This window comes from Sturnira hondurensis, unplaced genomic scaffold (genome assembly GCF_014824575.4).
Source record: "Sturnira hondurensis isolate 20B ecotype Veracruz unplaced genomic scaffold, ASM1482457v3 Scaffold0006805, whole genome shotgun sequence".
Taxonomy (NCBI): domain Eukaryota; kingdom Metazoa; phylum Chordata; class Mammalia; order Chiroptera; family Phyllostomidae; genus Sturnira; species Sturnira hondurensis.
In genome coordinates this window covers 2,786,911-2,805,516 of record NW_028079436.1, presented here as the reverse complement: position 1 = coordinate 2,805,516, position 18,606 = coordinate 2,786,911, and the positions used below count along the sequence as shown (strand labels likewise).

At 38.7% G+C, this 18,606-nt stretch overlaps 1 protein-coding gene across 5 annotated transcripts in view; it reads left to right on the top strand.

Moving 5' to 3' along the window:
• The window catches only part of CDC42SE2 (CDC42 small effector 2), an 81,903-nt gene that overhangs the window by 31,472 nt on the left and 31,825 nt on the right, over positions 1 to 18,606 (top strand). The gene's annotated exons all lie outside the window — the stretch shown is intronic.

Here is an 18,606-nt window from a genome sequence, read left to right as displayed (position 1 = left end):
AATTGCCGGTTATAAAAAAATCACAAGGATGTGAAGTACAGCATAGGGAATGTACTCAATATTATTTTAATAACTATGGTGTCAGATGGGTACTTATGATGTGATCCTGTTGTATGTTATATAAATGTCTAATCACTATGTTATACTTTTGAAACTAATATATCATTTTATATCAACTGCAATTGAAAAATAAAGAATTTTTTTAAAGAAGAAGTGCAGAGGTTAGAATGGGATATTCATTCAAACATTGACCCTGAGTTTCTCCCATCCTAACTTGTAAATATCTATAAAGAAGGAACTTGGGAAATTTTCAGGGAATAGAATAATAGACATTAGCTCTTCAATTTGACAATATAACCTCAAATTTATTTGCCTTTATGTATAGTTAGAGAATATTTTTAAAGTCTGATAATAGTTTCATAGTGTAAAGGAATGGAGACTAATTTGGTTAATAGTCAGGGTAGAAGTATCTGGAAATAATTGCCAGAGTGTGAGGGTCTCTACCATGCTTATGTAATAGAATTGTGGCCTTGATGTTGGTCCCAGTCCGCCACTGATCGTGGAACATGTGATGATCCTCACCACAGCAACTGCAGTTTATTGTAGCAGTTAAAGGCCTCACTTAAAGGCCATGATTTCCACGAAGAAGTCATAAAACAGCTCTTTTGTGATTTTGATTGAGGACTGTTTTTCCGGGCATCATGAGAAAATGCTCTGCTTGTTTTGTGCTATATGGGCTGATGACATGCTTTTATAAAAGACACCATTCTTTTTTAAAAGAAGTAGTCATGTTTAAGATACCAATTTGTATGTATTATTACCACTGAATAATATTTGTGAATGCCTTAATATATAGTAAGTCCTCACTTAATATTGTAGATAGCTTCTTGGAAATTTCTACTTTAAACGAATGACATATAATGAAACCAATTTTACCACGGGTTAATTGATCAAAAACAAGAGTTGGCATATCTGTTATCACAAAAACATCACCAAACTTCTAAATAAAGAACCAAAACAACCCTGGCTGGTGTAGCTCAGTGGATTGAGTGCGGGCCTGTGAACCAGATGATCGTGGTTCGATTCTCAGTCAGGGCACATGCCTGGGTTGCAGGCCAGTTCCTGGCAGGGGCCAGTTCCTAGCAGGGGATGCACGAGAAGCAACCATACATTGATGTTTCTCTTCCTCTCTCCTTCCCTTCCCCTCTAAAGGTAAATAAATAAAATAAAATAAAAAGAACCAAAACACTTCAAATAGTGAATATTGAAATAAGTGTGAGCTATACACTTACCTATACATACAATGTAGAAAGACTAATAAAAAGTAAGATAATTATTTTCCAACCTTTTTCTTCCAGTTCAAGGGTCATGAGTGGCCAGAGGTCCCCCGCCTCCAAAGCTCAGGGCTCAAGGCAGGAACCAGCCCTGGACTAGAGGCCCTTCCATTGCAGAGTGGGTCGCACACACACACTCACTCACTGAGACCACCTCACAGGCACATACATCTCTGGGATGTGGGAGGAAACCGGAGGACCTGAGAAAACCCATGCAGACCTGGGGAGAACATGCCAACTGCACAGACAGTAGTCTCGGCTGGGAATCAATTTTTTTCCCTTATCCATAATGTTCAAATGATAATGAAACTACGTGTTTTGAGGACCTATGGTACATGTTCACTGAAGAATGCTGTATTATAGGGAATGAAATTAAAATGAAATGTCTTGATCTGACGTCTGTACATCCAAGACCATATGCTATGGTTACCTCTCTCTTTCTGAAGTTCTCTTTGGAAATAAATGGTTGACCCATAAAACTCACTGTTCAGTGCTGTATGTATTGTCCTTCAGTTTTAATGCTGCATAGGAGGGAGTACAGTACTTTTATTCCTAATCACTTACATTCTTAGACATTCCACTGGGTAAGTTATAGTTATATTTCTCTGATTTCTTCAAATATTTCAAGCAGCTAGCAAAGCAGATTTACCAGTAAAGCAAATAAATCTCCCCTAAAATTTAAATAATTCTTAAAAGTCCAATAAATGGAACTTACAAATTTAGCGCATCACATTTTCTTGTCTTGCACGTAAGTAGAGCCTAAAATACCATTATAGTAAGTTGTTGCAAATATATTTGATAGCATGAAAGTGTTAATATAGTAGGTTTGGGTTCACTTCATCATTTCTATATTGATTTCTGTATTTTTCCAGATTTAGAGATGTGTCTACGCAAAAGAAAACAATTACTGTCTTAAGGCGTAAGGCGAGCTGAGGTAATGTGGTTAAAAGTCATGACTGTGTTGCTGATCTGAGCAAAGCTATTTCAGTCAAAAACTGTAGAATAAGAATGGATTTCTGGGCAAAGGAATTTACAGAGGCCTGGGGCTGAGATGTGCCTGCCCAGACGGAGCTGGCCATCGTCGGCGTGGAGTGGGCTCTTCACTTAGTTTCAGGTGGTTGCCTGTCACTTAAAAGGACCTTGAGCCCTTTCCTTTTGGTGGGTACATTATCTTAAAAGATTCGGAAAAATTGTTCAGAATTTAAAATGCCTACCAAAACTTAAATGTACAAACCCTTTGATTCATCCGTTTTACTCTGGAATTTATCCCACAGATAAATTCTGTAGGTTTGGATTCATGTCTTCGTATTCCACGTACGTGAATGTGCGAGATCCTTTGCAGCACGCTTGCAGTGATAATAAAGATCAGATACAACTCAACTGCCCATCTATTTGAAACTAGTTATATCCATATGATAAGTTGAAGGAGGTAGTTTTCAAAAGTTATTGCTATTACCGATTCCCAAGATAAAGTGTTAAGTGAAAAGGGGTGCAAGTGTTGGTGTGGTTTGGGCTTAATCCTCCCTGTGAGTTTTGAGAAACGATAATGAAATCCTTTATATCCCTTGGCATAGACCTTCTTTCAAAGACTGACATTTTAATCAGAACTGGTTGTGCAGCTGCAGCCCTGGCAGTCAGGCCTGGGAGGGAAGAATTGGGGCAGTATTCCAGAAGTCAAGGCAGGCAGTGGTCTCGTGTGAGCTGAGCTAATAAAACTGATGAAAAGATAAAGCACTGAGTAGAAATAAGACCAGTACTTTCTTTGGCGGAATGGGTGTTGAAATTTTCCACACCATAATTTGTTATTTGAAAAGTCCAAAAGCTGTCATAAGCTGCTCAGTCAGTAAGAGTAGCTATATTATATTCCCCTCTAGTGTAAAAGTACTCTGAGTACTGCTCTTGGAAGCTATTATTTCTGTGAATTATATCTAAAATGCAGTTGTTGTTGGCCTGTTCTTGGTGAAGTCTAGACATTTTCAAAACACAAGCTTACCAAGTTTGTCAAATTTTTTTTAAAAATTTTGTTTTAATAATTTAAGAAATTAAATGCTGAATATAGTTTTAATGTAAATTTCTCATGGTTGTTGGGCTTTTTAAGTGCCCTCAAATAATAAAATTTGCTTAGCATGTTCTCTTCTTTCAACACTACGTAATTCATTACTGAAACGTAACGTGCGTACCTGATGGCTGGGTGTGGGGGCTGTGTCTGGAGTTTTCCTGCCGGCCGGTCACACGTGTGGCAAGTGCAGCCTTTCTGTCCGTGCAGGTGTTTTGCTTTCTTCTGGGTCACTCAGGGTCACTCACGCGTACTTCTGAATACTTTCTAAAAGTCCTGCCATCTTACACAGTATTCGTGATTTTTCTAGAGTGAGTTTTATTCTTATATCTTATTTGGCTCTTTTATTAATCTTGACTTCTTTTATCTTCAGTTCTGGGGAAGTTATTCTCTATTTTGTAAAAAAAAATTTTTTTTTTGTCTTGAAATGTTTCACTCCCCCCACCCCACCCCTTTGGAACTCCTGTTATCATCTGGGTGTTTATTTTTCATATTTAGTGTTTTCACTTGGTGCATTCTCATGGTTTCTTGTGCGACTTCGTAGTACTGGTCTCGTCCCATTGTCCCGGGTGTGCGTTCTGATGTCCAGTCCAGTAGTTCTGCTTCAGATGCTGGGCGTTGTTTAGTGTATTGTCTGTCTTTTACAGTAGTTTTAGGTTACAGATGTCTCTTTATTTTGGCTACTAAGCTAATGATCCCTTGGGGCACAGCATTATCTGCTTAATCTAATAATGTTGGGGAATGGCCAACAGCCAGATTTTAGTTTCTGTCCATCCAGGTGCGTTTAAGGAGGGCTTGATTGAGTCTCGGGTCAACCAGCCACCTGGCATTGCTGAATGGCTGCTGCATTTTCCTGTTGGCTGCTGCTGATGAGGCAACTTCTGATCAGGGTTTGGGTTGTAAACGGTTAGAAAAAAGTGATACTTATTTTAAGAGGTAGTTTTCTTAGATTGTAATTCGCTAACAACTCTGGAGGGTTTTTTTCCTGGGGGGGAAGGGCTAGGAAGAGTGAATGGCAACAGGGTAGAGCTGTTCACTTTGTACCTGTTTTTCTGAGCTTCCCCGTAGGGCTCTTAGGCTGTCCTGCTTTGTCCTGCTGACCACAGCTGGCTGGGGAGGGAGAGGACAGGGCACAATCTAAAATGCTTCTAGCTCACCTGTTTCCTAGCTCCGAGCTCTGCAGCCTTCTGCTCCTGGCAATTAGTTACCAGTTTGTACTCAGAAGAGGTCAGTGGTTTGTTTTCCATTCCCCGTCAGTTTTGCCTTTGTTGTTGTTCCTGATGTTTTTATTCTTGGAATCCAAATTTACTCCCCCCCCAGGCTTTATTTTGGAGGAGGGGACTGAAAGTCTGTGATTGTCCTTGATAGGAATTGGATTACGTCTTTAAGTCAATATAGTTATACAAAGGTTTCCTTTAAAACACATTAAATCTTTTAATTGAAAAGTATACTCATACAAAATATATACAAATTGTATGAAAACAAACTGCCTCAAACATTACTGGCTTAAAACAGCTGTTTTATTATATCTCTCGATTTTGAGGGTCATGGATTTTGAGCAGGTCTTGGCAGTTCTCTCTTACATGTGGCATCAACAGAGGTCTCTGGAGAGTGTTCAGGGAGCAGGGAGCCTGGACTCGAGGATCCCAGGCAGTTGTGCTCCCGCGCCCGGTGCTCCCGGTGCTCCCGGTGCTCCGGATGAGGAGGCCGGAGGCCAGGCTCAGCTGGGCCTTGTGTGCCTGCCCCTGTGTCTTCCTGGCAGGGCTGTTTTACGGTGGCTGGACTTCTGAGCAGAAAGTACAAGGCTTGTTATGCTCTCGTCAGTTCCATGACATGGCATCAGCCTCATTCTGTTGGGCAAGGGAGTCAGTCACTAAGGTCACCTGAGTTCAGTGTAGGAATCTGTCTCTCATTTGGAGGAGTAACTACAAATTTGTGGCCATCTTTAATATATTAAAATTTTGTGTTGCTGATTGCTGCTTTTAGGAGTGTCTTCAGAGGCGTGGTTCGGGGAATCTCATCCTTATTTTCTTCCTTCTAAAGGGGATTCTCTGGACTAGAGGGAAATAATATACTTTGTTTTCAGTTTATTTTAATAATAGTTTTGCCTTCAGCAGTGGTTCTCAGCTCGGGGAAAACACTTCCTAGGGGCATTTGACCAGTGATTGGAGACATATTTTAGTTGTCACGGCTGGTGGGGAGGGTGCTACTCAAGTTTACTAGGTCAGGGCGGGTTGCTGTTAAATGTCCTACAGTGAACCAGACAGTCCCCCCACGAGAATTTCTTGGCTCAAATCAGAGAAACTGACCCTGCCTTAATAGTAATCCTGCAAAATTGGTATAATTGTCATAACAGAAGACTCACATGGAAGAATCTAGTTTTGAACACCAGTCTTCCAGTGCTAAATTCCCTAGTACTATATGTTTTCATTTATTAAGGTGTGTGTGTGCAAATACCAGCATGTCAAATGCTATAAGAGATATAATAATTCAGGGTCTGCTTATGGAGCTAATAAATTGGTATGTCATAAATAGTTGTAAGTAAGGTAGCATTGAACTAGATAGTAAAAAATATAGAGAAAATGGTCTGTCTTCAGGTTACTTAATTAATGTGTCTGAGCCGTGGTTTCCTCAGTTCCAAAGAAAGGGTAATACTTAACCTGTCGGAGATGGTATTTGTGAGAGTGCGTGGCCCTCCCCTTCCCTGCAGGGATTTACCATTTAGTTGAACTGTTCTGTATAATCTGGGGAAATTTTCTGTCACCGATTTTATGTGTACACACACACACACACACACGTACGTACACATATCTCACAAAATAGGATTGAGAATCCATGAATATTGAATTTCTCATTTGACCCACTATGATTTGTTTATAAATCAGAAATAGTTTATGTTCTTTGATGACTGATTAGTATTCTTTATTTCTGAAATCATTATATCATTGTTACCAAAGCTTTTTATTGCTTTAAGCTTTAATTTGAATATGAAAATGATTCTGTTTTAAACTACATCCAAAAAATCCCCCGCTGACCTTTTGTATCATGTTGTCATTGATGGTTGAAATGGCAGCCAGACTGATTGCCTTTGTTTCCTGGAGGAATAGGTGGTCCAGCTGCCATTTTCTTTTTACATGTTTACATGTGCTGCCTGGATAGAAGCAGTGTGATCGCTGGGAACTGGGTGGCTGCTGTCTTGGTGGCAGTTCACATTTTTGAGAATGCTTGTCTTAGCACCATGATGGCCGTTCAACTCATTAAAGAACCTCTGGACTGTGTAACAGACGTGAGGCAGAGCCCCGTCCTGTCAGGCAGTGTAGTTGCGGAGACTTCATAGTTGTAGGAAAAACCATTCCATCCGCATGTCCAAATAGGACATCTTGTCACTGTGTTCTTCTCTGCCAGAAAAAAAAATGAGAGAGTGATCGAAAACCCAGTGTATAATGTGGCACAAAAGCATTCACTTCTGTTGATTTTTTATGTGTTTAATTGCAATATATTAGCCTTCTATTGTGACATATGCAAACATTGTGGTGACTCATTTTCTACCTTCTCGTTGAACCTGTAGCAACCTAGAGTTATTGTCCATATAATTGAAATGTTTGTCTTATCTGCCTCCATCAGGGCCTGAAGCAGGTGCCAGTAGTAAGATTTCCTCGAGTAGCTTTAGTGAAACTGTGCCCCCGACTGGGGGTTGCTTGGGTACCGGGCTTTCCTTGTCAGAGTCCAGGAACTTGACTGCGTGGAACTCAAAAACAGATTGGCTCTGTAGACAAATGAAGTTGAAAGCAGCCCTACAGAAGGTGCATACTGCATGTTTATATTAACCTAGTGAGTGAGTAATGAATTTTTTGAAGTGTTCAGTTCTGTTTGAGTCACTTTCTGTTGACCATTGTATTCCCAGAGCCGAGTACATGGTGATTGCTCAGCAGTGTCTTGAATACATACACATGTACACAGACATATACGTATGGTGAAGTCTTACAGTTAAAATATACACTGAAGTTTGTTTTTGTTACCCAGGTAAGAGGTGGTATCAGAGTTATTGATCACCTCATATGGTTTTCAAAAAGAAATACAAAAAAGGAGATAAATATGTGTGTACTTTTTAATTTCCTCACTGATATTACACTGCATTTATACCTAACGAAGCATTGGAAAACGTTTTTCAGTTAATAATGACACTTCAGATATTTATATTTTCTTTATGTTGGTCTCAAATTGAACTTGTTTGACTGTTGTCTTTGAGACTATCATGCTGTAATATAACCTACTTTAAAACAGCATTTTTATGTTTACATGTAAACAGCCAACACTGTTTATAGAAATACGTTACATTTTATTTTGGCCTGGAAGATAAAAGGTGATAGTGAAGTATTTTTTTCCTGAAGTTATTTTCTGCAGGTAACCAAAAAGGGCAGTAGCTTTTAGCCATCAATTGGAATTCCACTTAAACATGTTTTTACCTTTTCTTTAACAGTGTTCACAACCCGGAATGGTCCTTAGTTAAGTCCATTAATGTTTTTAGAGACTTTGAACTTTTTTTCATGTTGTGTGGATATTATATTCTGTGTTGGTCTGCAGCGCAGAATGTCTCTTTAAATATCATATCATATAAATTCCAAGTTATTTTTTCTTAATTTTAGTAAAACATCTTACTCTTACAAAATTCATGTGTTCAAAGTTCAGGCTATGCAAGAATAGCAGATTTATTTGAATAATTTTATATAGGATGCTTCGAAGATCATTGAAAATATACAGATATCTTCATTTGGGGGGATGTAATTTTACCATGTTTTAAAATATAATTATATAAATGGACTTACAGTGTTGATAACACTTTTTTGAAAGGTAAAGGTAACAGCTAGTTTTGCCCTCTGACAGTTGAATTTTTGTGTTACTTCAGCACACAGAGATGTTGAGTTTTAACAGAACCCATGAGTTTAATTTCCCTGTAGTATGTTTCACTGAAGAGTTTACTGATTTTTCTTTTGGAAAAATACAAACTCATTCTGACTAAAGGCAACATATACTTCTATGTGCTCCTAAGAACACAGGTCAAAAGAAAATATCAGGTACCTATTTGAAGTTGGTGATGTTCATTTAGTTTTGTTTCTTCTCATTTCCTCTGTAAAATTCTCACGGGGTTTCAGTATATTTTCTAGGATTTTTAATTTTAATTTTAATTTATTATTTTTAGAGGGAGAATAAGGGAAGAAGAATAGAGACAAAGACAAACATCAGTGTGCGAGAGAAATATCTGTTGGTTGCCTCTTGCGTGCCCCCAAGACCTGGCCTGCAGCCCAGGCATGTGCCCTGACCGGGAATCGAACCATCAACCTTTTAGTTAGCAGGCCTGTGCTCAGTCTACTGAGCCACACCAGCCAGGGCTCTAGGATTTTTAAAAATTCAGATAGTACTGTATATTTGTGGATTTAAAAGTCAAAACCTTTTTGGGTGAAAAAGATTGGCTCTTTTTTTTTGTCCAAAGCTTAAAATATAAATTTTATCTTCTGAGTACCAGAAATCCAATTAAACATTATTTATTTTATGAGGGTTCCTAGTTTTTTTAATTTGTAAAAATTGACTTATTTTTATTGTTTTTATTTGCAATAAAGCTTATAGCACTATATTTGTTGAATCTTTAAAAAAGATTTTCTCCATGTCCCACTCTACCCCCATATAACTTTAGGGCTTATTTTTCTACATAATTTTTTCTTTTCACTGTATACCCTAAGGATAGGAACACTCACTTAGCCTTAGAGTCAACCATATGAAGACCTAAGCAACTGTTGAAAAAACAGTTTATATTTGACCAAGAGCTCCAAAGCTGCACATAAATTGTATAGTCTGGTTAATCTTTAGCACTGGGCAAACATTTGTCATAGGTATTGTCATTGTTTATCTTCAACTTGCTAAAGATGAGGAATCTAGAAGTAAAATATAAACTTTTTGTTTATGCTCATCACTTCCATCTGGAACTTAAAAGATACTATGTACATATGTAATTCTTTGAGCTAAACTTTTTCCCTGAGTATCATTAGTTCTCTTTTACAAGAAAAATCTTTGAACGATTTTAAACGTTTTGCGTCAGGTGCTAGAGACTCAGTATTGTTTCGTGTTTGCCTTGAGGGAAAACTGGAAAACGTAGTAACATAAGGCATCTCTTACCTTCTGCCAGGTGTCATGTTAGGCACTTTGATAATACAATCTGATGTTAATTTTTGTGGCAGTGTTGGAGTGCAGAAATTCAATACAACTAAGAGAGCTCTTTAAAAAAACATGACATACTTCTGTTGTCGTAACGAATTAATCTTGTAAAAGTCTTCTAGCCGAAAATACAGCCGCAGCTGAAAATACCTCATTTATTCAGGGAAGATATCAAGGTAACAAAAGTCCGAAAGCAGTTGTCACAAAGCAGGTAGGAATCAAAGGTCAGTCATGGTGATCTTGTTCCTCTCTGGGGACAGTTCGATGCCCAGTACCAAAGCCTGGTATCTACCTGGTTCCACACCCAGATAAGTGACTGCAGTTTGTGTTCACTTGACTTTCACATCCCCAAGAGAGTGATAGGGGATTCCAGTCTCATTCTTAAGCCTTTTAATGACCTCTCCTCATCCTTTCCTTTGCAAAACAGACTTGGCAGCCAGTTCAGGCAGTAAGTAGGTATTGAGCAAGCATTCCCTTCTAAATCTAATCCTTTGATATGCAGGGTGTTAGACTAAGAAGAGAAAACCTGACTAAATACAGTTTATTATATGAAAAAATTTTTTATAATTAATAACTGATAGCTGAATTAGAATTGCTAACTCTACTATCCATCCATTGAAAAATCATCGATATTGTTAGAGTCTTTTTTTATGCATAGACATAAATTATATGTACATATAAATTTGCTTTGGAGGAAAATAAGCCATTGCTATCAAAAGGATTAATTTAAATGGCTTAAATCAGTTTTGTTTACCTTAATACTTCCCGTATTTCACTTACCCTTTTTAACACAAGTTATAATAAACCGACTCATGTATCCTCGCACGTGTGCTACTCCATCTAAGAAAGGGAGACTGACTGTAACATTTTTTGTCCCTGCGCCTAGGTAAGCGTCAGGGAAGTTTGTCTGCTCAGTTCTCTGGGTGGAGAGAAAAATGTGATATAATGATGAGATAATGGTAACAAAGTATTAACATTTATTTAAACTCATGTGCCAAGCACTATTCTAAGCAAGCGAAGTTTGCACGTTTAGTCCTCTCATAAAGTTTCAAGGTAGAGGCAAGTGTATACTATACTGCATTTTATATAGAACAAAGTGAGACACACAGAGGTGAAGTAATTTGCTCAAGATCATGTAACTAATGAGTGAGGAAACCAGGATTCGAACTTAGGCTGACCAGTTCAGTCTGTGTTCTAAGCCACTACACCATACTGTCTTTGCACACTTGTACATACACACCAGTGTGCAATATAAATGTGTACTGTTTATGTGGTATGAGAATCTAAGACAAGGAATTAAATTAAAACATGTACTTGAGCCCTGGCTGATGTAGTTCAGTGGATTGAGTGCTGGCCTGCTAACTAATGGATCACAGGTTTGATTCCCAGTCAGGGCACATGCCTGGGTTTTGGGCCAGGTCCCCAGTAGGGGGCGCGTGAGAGGCAACCACACATTGATGTTTCTCTCCCTCTTTTTTCCCCTCCCTTCCCACTCTCTAAAAATAACTAAAATCTAAAAACAAAAAAACGTGTACTTGAATTTGTGAACTTTACCTTGTGGGTGTCTGAGCATTATCAAAAGCAAATTGCTTTTGGGGAATCCTCCCCAATGAAGGAGCCCTGGACTCTTACAGGAAAGCAGCCTCTCAATCAAGATGAAATTACTGCAGGTTAATTACAAGGAAACAGTACTGAACTATTGAGGGAAGAGTTAGCAGACAATCCAATTTATTATTATTATTAACTAAATAGAAAACTAAGAATTGATTTAGAATAATCAGAAAAATACTATAAATTAAGTCTATTTAAAGTGTCTAAATGAAAGACTTAAGACACTAAGTGAATTTGTAAAAGATACAAATACAATTTGTTAAAATGAAAACTTTGAATATCAAAGTAATGAAAATATTAATAGCAAAAACTAAATAGCAGAGTAGAAAAAAGTGAAAGAATCCTGAATAAGTAGAAATAAATTTGAATAGATTTATTAAAAAGAGACTTTATAAAGTTGGAATCAAATTCAAATTCAAAGTAACCATACATAAAAAAGAAGGTTGCAGTCAAATAACAAACATTGGAGGAAAAATTGATTTCTCAGCAGCAGAAACAGAGCTCAGAATGACATCTGCAAAGGACTGGAAGAAAAGCACCATCAACCGGGAATTCTGTACATAAACTGTCATTCAAGAAGTAGGGAAAATACAGCAGACATTGTGGTGACTAACAGTTGGTGTGTCTGGGGGAAAGGTGCATGGGAGGTCCTGTCCTGTTTTAGCAGCTCTTGAAAAAACAAAGTATACTTTATAAAGAAGGAAGTTGAACTTCAAAGGGAGGAGGGTTGAGAGGCAAGAAGCAGTGGTGATCAAACAAATTGGTAAATGTGGATAAGTACTAACCATCAGCATCATTGTGCACTTGCATGTATTAAGTATAAATATTTAGTTTAATTCTCACAAAAACTCAGGGATATAGGTAAAAGTACTCATATTTTTCTGAACTAAAGGACATCATTCTTTATTTTGAAAGAGTTCATACAGTCCCCAGCACAATGAATGAAAAAGGCCCCAAATAAGTTATATCTCATGAAATTGGGGAACTTCAAGAGTAAAGAGAAAATCTTTAAACCTTTCAGAGACGGGAGAAACACATGGCCTGCGACGGAGAGAAAGCGGCAGCGCCACCGACTCTGGGAGGTGGTAGGCAGTGCGCCAGTGCGTTTAAACTCCTGGGGAAAAGGTCGTCAACTCGGCATTCTGTAGTCAGCCAGGTGATCCATCAGATGGTGAATGCAAGGATTGAAAATTTTTCCTTCTAGGTACCCTTTCTTAGGAAGCCACTGGAGTACATGATTTTACAAAATAAGCCGAGGATGATGAAAGCAGGGAGGGCGTCATCCTCAGAAACGGCGTTGGGCTAGGGAAGGACCTGAGACGTGCACCTGGAACACAGCGAGTTGGGGCGAGGCCAGGGCCCGTCACTCGGGGAAGGAGCCAGACAGTCTGAAGCCGCGCATCTGCGCGCATGTGTATGTGTGTGTGTGTGTGTGTGTAGGTATTTGGAAATGACAGGTCTTTTATGGATCTAATTAAAGTCTTTTATGGAAGACTAAGCAAATGAAGATCTCAGCAGTTATTAACTCAGGGAAAACAGAAGATATTCAAGAAAGGATAACTGACTCCAATATGTTACTTGTTTCAGCAGTGGCAACTATAAACACTGAATACTGATTCAACCCCAAATTATAATTATTCTAGTAGTGATGATGATGATGATGGTGGTTGGAGGTGATGTTGACATGGAGACTCAGCCCCATCTATTTTAATGACAGTTTATATTTATAAATAGGTAGCTTAAGAAATAACAGTAAGCTTTATTTACAGTAGCCAAGGTATGAAAACAACCTAGCTGTCCTTTGATGGATGTTAGATAAAGAAGATTTGGTACATATATACAGTGGAATATGATTTGGCCATAAAAAGATGAAATATTGCCATTTACAGTTACATGCAGGTAGATCTCGAGAGTATTGTGTTAAGTGAAATAAGTCAGATGAAAAAGGCCGAGGACTGTAAGAGTTCACTCATAGTTGGGATATAAAACAAAAAGCAGCAAACAAAACGCAACTCGTAGATACAACAGATAGGTGGATACGGGGCGGGGGAAGAAGTTTGGAGGGAGGATGAAGAGGATAAAAGGGGGGGTCACCTACAAGGTGACAGACTAGACTTCTGTCTAGTCTGCTCTGATGAGCACTTCATAGACTATACAGATGTGATAAAGTTGTACATCTGAAATTTATATATTATTGACCCGTGTTACTCTATTTAATGTAAAAAAAGTCAACACTAGGTCATAAAACTAGAAAAATAAAAAGCATAATTTACTTATAAGTATCAGAAGAAACATCTTGGTAAATTAATTGCCACTAACAGATGAAGAGAGGGATTTCAATCAGATTTGCCATTTTAATAGCTTTTTATTACTAATTGATTTTAAAAATTATATGTACTTAATATTGAATAACAGTAAGGATTTGTTTTAAAGGATTTGTAAGAGAGCATTTTATAGGATGGTTTTATTCAGAGAATTGCAGGTGTTAGGAGTGAATTTGAAGGGTGACATGAAATCATGTGGGAAAAAGATGGTGAATTCAGTTGTACAAATGCTGTGTTTCAGGCACCTGGGAGACCATGTGAGGTGTTCATTAGCAGGTGGTTAGACTTAGGAGAAGAGTTTGGAGTGGTAGTGTAGATTTCAGTCCATCAACTTACATTGAGAACCTACTGTGAGTCACACTGCTGCTATTTCTAACTCTAGGTGGATCAAGAAGGATTTAAGGAGGGTGGATCAAGAAGGATTTAAGGAGGGTGGATAAAGAGATGGAAAAGGGAGATAAAGGGAGAGGGAAACTGAAATAAAGAAGGAAAGTAGCAGGAAAAGAAAAGGAGGCAGGTTGTTGGGGAAAGGGGAAGGCAAACATGCTGGCAGTCTTATACAAGGGGGAGGAGTGTTCGTGTAATTACTTTTCCTCTGTGCACTGGTGTTACAAACTCAGGCTTGAGCAAATAATTCTTTCTAATATACGCCCCATAATGATATGTTTTGTTTTTAAATTCTTGAGTTTTAATAAAGAAGGAAAAAGGAAGATGTCAGAAAGAAAAAGCCTCAGTAGACTGTGAAAACATTTTGTGACTATAGCTATGAACTATCAACAGCAAGTCAGTTTATAAAAGTAAACCTGGAGGAAACTGGGGTGACAGGTTTATAATCCTGGGCTAGGGGAAGCCAGAAGTAAGGTAAACCCCCTGTGCTGTGGTGACAGTGGACATTTGACAACATAAGACTTTAAAGCTTCCCCATGAAAGCTGTGAACAAAGTAAAAAAAAAAGTGGTGCAACAAAATGCGTGAAAAACCTGTACCCTGAAAACCGCTGAACTCTGGTTATCCCTTGTTAATGGATTGCAGCAGTCAGTATTGATCAAGTGTAATTTTCCTCCAATAATTGTTAACAATAAATGCAATCCCAATTAGAATCACAGAATTTTTGGTAGAAATTGACACAATGATTCCAAAATGTACATGGAGATAGAAAGGGCCCAAACAATCCAAAACAATCTCTAGACATTTGGAAGACTTATCACCACAGGACTTCAGGTTGTGGCACCATCGTGCAGACGGTGGTGCCGGCACAGATGCGGGGTCGACAGACCGACCGATGCAGTCTAACAGTGCCGAGATGGACCCAACGTGCAGTCCTTGGATTTTCAGTGGAAGTGCCAGATCCGCCCAATGGGCAAAGGACATCCTTCAGCACAGTAACTGGGACTAGTGGGTATTCATGCCAGTAAAGTAATCTTTGCCCTTTATGAGGGGGGACCCCAAAAACTAGAATTCTCTTCTGGAGGGGGTGGGCCCCTTGTAATACAGGCTTCTCCCACTAGGTGAGTGTTCTAGGGACTCATCTGTATTTGTGTACTAGCTGGTGTTATTGTGAGAGGCTGCATCTGGCTTCTTGAATTATTTTGGAGGACTCGACGTGTTTGCCAATTTTGTGATGGGTAATTTATGAGTGCATTTGCCCACACCACACTGAGCGTTTGCAGTTTTTGACCCAAAACCGCATGACCCTTGTGCTCCACTCTTTCTATCTACTTGATCTCACCCCTAGTGACTTTTTTTTGTTTCCCTGGTTAAAAAAAAGAAATCCTCAAAGGGAAACATTTTGCCGATGTGGAAGAGGTGGAACAAAAATTGGCAGAAGTACTAAAATCAACAAGCGCAAAATCAATAACTTCAGAAACAGTTTTGAGCAGTGGAAAAAATGTCTCAATAGGTGTACTGCATCAAATGGGGAGTACTTTGAAGGCGACTGAAGTTTAGACATGTAAGAATAAGCACACAATTTTTTTATAAATAAAAAATATTCTCTGGTGCAGAAGACCAGTCTGAGCCCTTATTTATGTGCGGAATGTGCTGAGCTGTGTTTAAAGCCAAGTTCAGATGTTGATATTGTTGCAAAGTAACACTCCTTTTGTTATCTTGAGATTTAAAAAAGTATATAAAGTTTTCAAAATGGACATGTTTTAAGCAACTTTCATTTGAAGAAGTGAAAGTAACTATTAGTATATTATTAGTGGCAGGGTTGAAATTTTTGTGATGAATTCAATACTTCTGAAAAGGTGTTTATATATAAATGTTTTAAGTACATACACTTGAAAAAATTCTAAAAAGAAACTGTTTAGAAAAGCAAGGAGATGGAAAATGTATTGGTATGACATTCTAAGGCATGTCTGAAACATTTTAAGATTTGTATATTTATTTAATAGAAGCCTGTGGAGTTGCAAACACCCCCGTGGTTTGACTATACATTTCAGCAGATCTGTTCTCTAGGGGGAGATATTTAAGTAAAGCTGTATGTTCTTTCTGTCTCATCTATGAAAATAGAAGCACAAATTACTGTGTTGTAAGCAGTCATTCTTACACTAAACTTAAGAAAGAAGAAATATTGTGAATTTAATTTTTACAGTATATGGGGGTAGGAAAATACATGTTTTAAAATTCTCAAAATAAGGAGTAGCTTTACTTTAATTAGGAAGGAAATTTGAATTTAGGAAAACGTAGGGTGATAAAGTATAATGGATTATAAATTAGGAAGCCATTTACTAATTATAAGTATTAAACAGATAAATACATATTTAAGAAAAGAAGAGACTGTCTCCCAACATAAAATTAATATTTGAAGGTAGAGATAATTTTATGTATAGATGAGAAAATATGATAGAACAAATCAGACAGTACCCCCAGATTTCAAGTATAGTAGGTGTGAGATTTTGCTCCGTGTCTGTGAATGTGCTACACCAGCAGTGACGAGGAAAGCATTTTCAGTTTCAAACAAAAGCGTATTTGTTCTCAAATAGAATTGGTTAAAGGAGATTTCATTTCACAATGACTTATTACTGGTCAAAGTCTTTGATTCAGGGTAAAATTAAACTTAAGTAGCAACACTGAAATGGTGTTCGTGATATTGAGAATTTAGCCCTTCGCTCTTATATTCTTTCTACGAAGGAAATACATGAAACCTACTGTTCTTTTCTTACAAACTTCCACAGTATTTACCCAGTTCAATGGACAAAGCCAGTTTCAAGACTGCACCTTCCTTCTTTTGGAGTTGGGTGAGATGAGGAATGTTCATCCCCATTTAAAAGGAAATATCACAGGGCCTGCGTTTTAATTGTGGCGAGAATGTGAATTTTGTTCCTTCTGATTTTCCTCCTTAAATGTATGCTTACAACTGACCATGTCCTTTTTGCGTATTTAGAAGACTGGTCCCATGGGCGTTGTGGACTAGGGGTCCCACCCCCACGACTGTGGCACTGAGCATGCACGCGTCTGCCTTCATTGAAGAGCGGCATCTGTGCAGGCTGTCACCCTGTCTGACCGGGCTCAGCCACGACTGTGGGGGTCATTTTATCTCACTTAATGCTCAGGGTTCTGTGATCCTGTATCTGTTAATCGATTTACAGATGGCGTAGCTTATAAATAAATCTCTTTCAAAAATTTATAAATATGTGATTTTTATTTTACCACTTGGGGCAGAAATGTTAACTTTGAGTGATCAAGTTAATACATCTTTGGTCTTTGATCTTTTCCTTTCAGGAATGGCTTTTTTCCCCTTCCTCTACCTTTTACCGTATCTGAGAATGTAATGTCCAGTATTCCTACGTTTTCTACCTGTGTGGAACTCTGCTTCTCTCTCTTCACTCACTTCTCAGCCCACTCTCATCCGATTTCTGCTCACACCCCTTCACTGAAACTGCTGCAGTCCGGCCACCGCATGTCTGCAGCACATTCCAGGGCCTGGTTGGTGCTCGGCCTTCGCTGTCTCAGAGGCAGTTGGAAGGCTACCCACTTCCTCCTTAGACAGGCCTCAGTGGCACTGCATTAGCTGGCTTCCCCCCATTCTTTCTGATAGCACCCTGTCCCCTTTGTAGACTTCTCTTTTTCTCCCCTCTTTTAAATGCTGCTATTCCTTAGAGCCCCTGCTTCTTGTGATACTGCTCTACCTAGAATTTGGCATTCGTTGCTTCAGTTATAATCTGCTGCTGATTCCAAGACTCCTGGACTTCAGGGCCGTGTATCCAGCTGTGTTCTGGACATCTTCACATGATGGTTGTAGCCTGCAGGTGATAAAAACCTGCTTCAGGCTAAGAGGGAGAGCTGTCATTTCACAGAACCATACCTCAGGTGTACAGGTCCCACTGGTCTTAGGGATGACTGGAGGTGGATGTCCTCTCTCGCTGCTGCTTGTCAGCGCTGTGATCTCAGCACCATCTTCTGCATGCAGTTTGGAACATGGTTGGCTAAAGTCAACCCTCAAGTCTACAGCTTGTCAGTAAAGAAGAAAAGATAGATGTGCTCTCCTACTCCAGATAAAGATTGCCTGGCGTGGATTATGACAAGATCGGGCATGTTCAGGGTGGTATGGCTGTAGACCTGGCCTGGGTTTTCACTGACGCAGTGTGGCCAGCTCTCTTGGGGCTTAAAGCATTTTTACTGACACTCATTCTGGTGGTGGGGGAGGGACCTGGTGTCTCCATCCAAAGTAAAGGCTTATCTAACCACTATTCATCTTTCACGTACAATTCTAATTTCAGTGGAAAGAGGATGATTAGGTTTATAATTATTGATGAGTGTAGCTTATAACCGAATATCTAAATAGAGGTGGTTGCTCTGCCGGTTACTGTCTGGGCTGTGTTTGAGAACAGAGGACTCAGTGGAAGAAACCTATGTGAAAATGACCAGCATCTCTTTTTGGAAATAGAGACTGTTTGATAATCAGGGTGTTTGAATTAGTGATTTAAAAATACCACGGTAATTTATACCTCAGTTGTCATAAAATAAATACTCTGAAGGCAGAGGTTTCTGTCTTTTTTTCATTGCTGTGTCCCTAACACCTGATACTCAAAAAAGGCTTGAAAAAAATTGTTGAGTCAGTTTATTAAAAA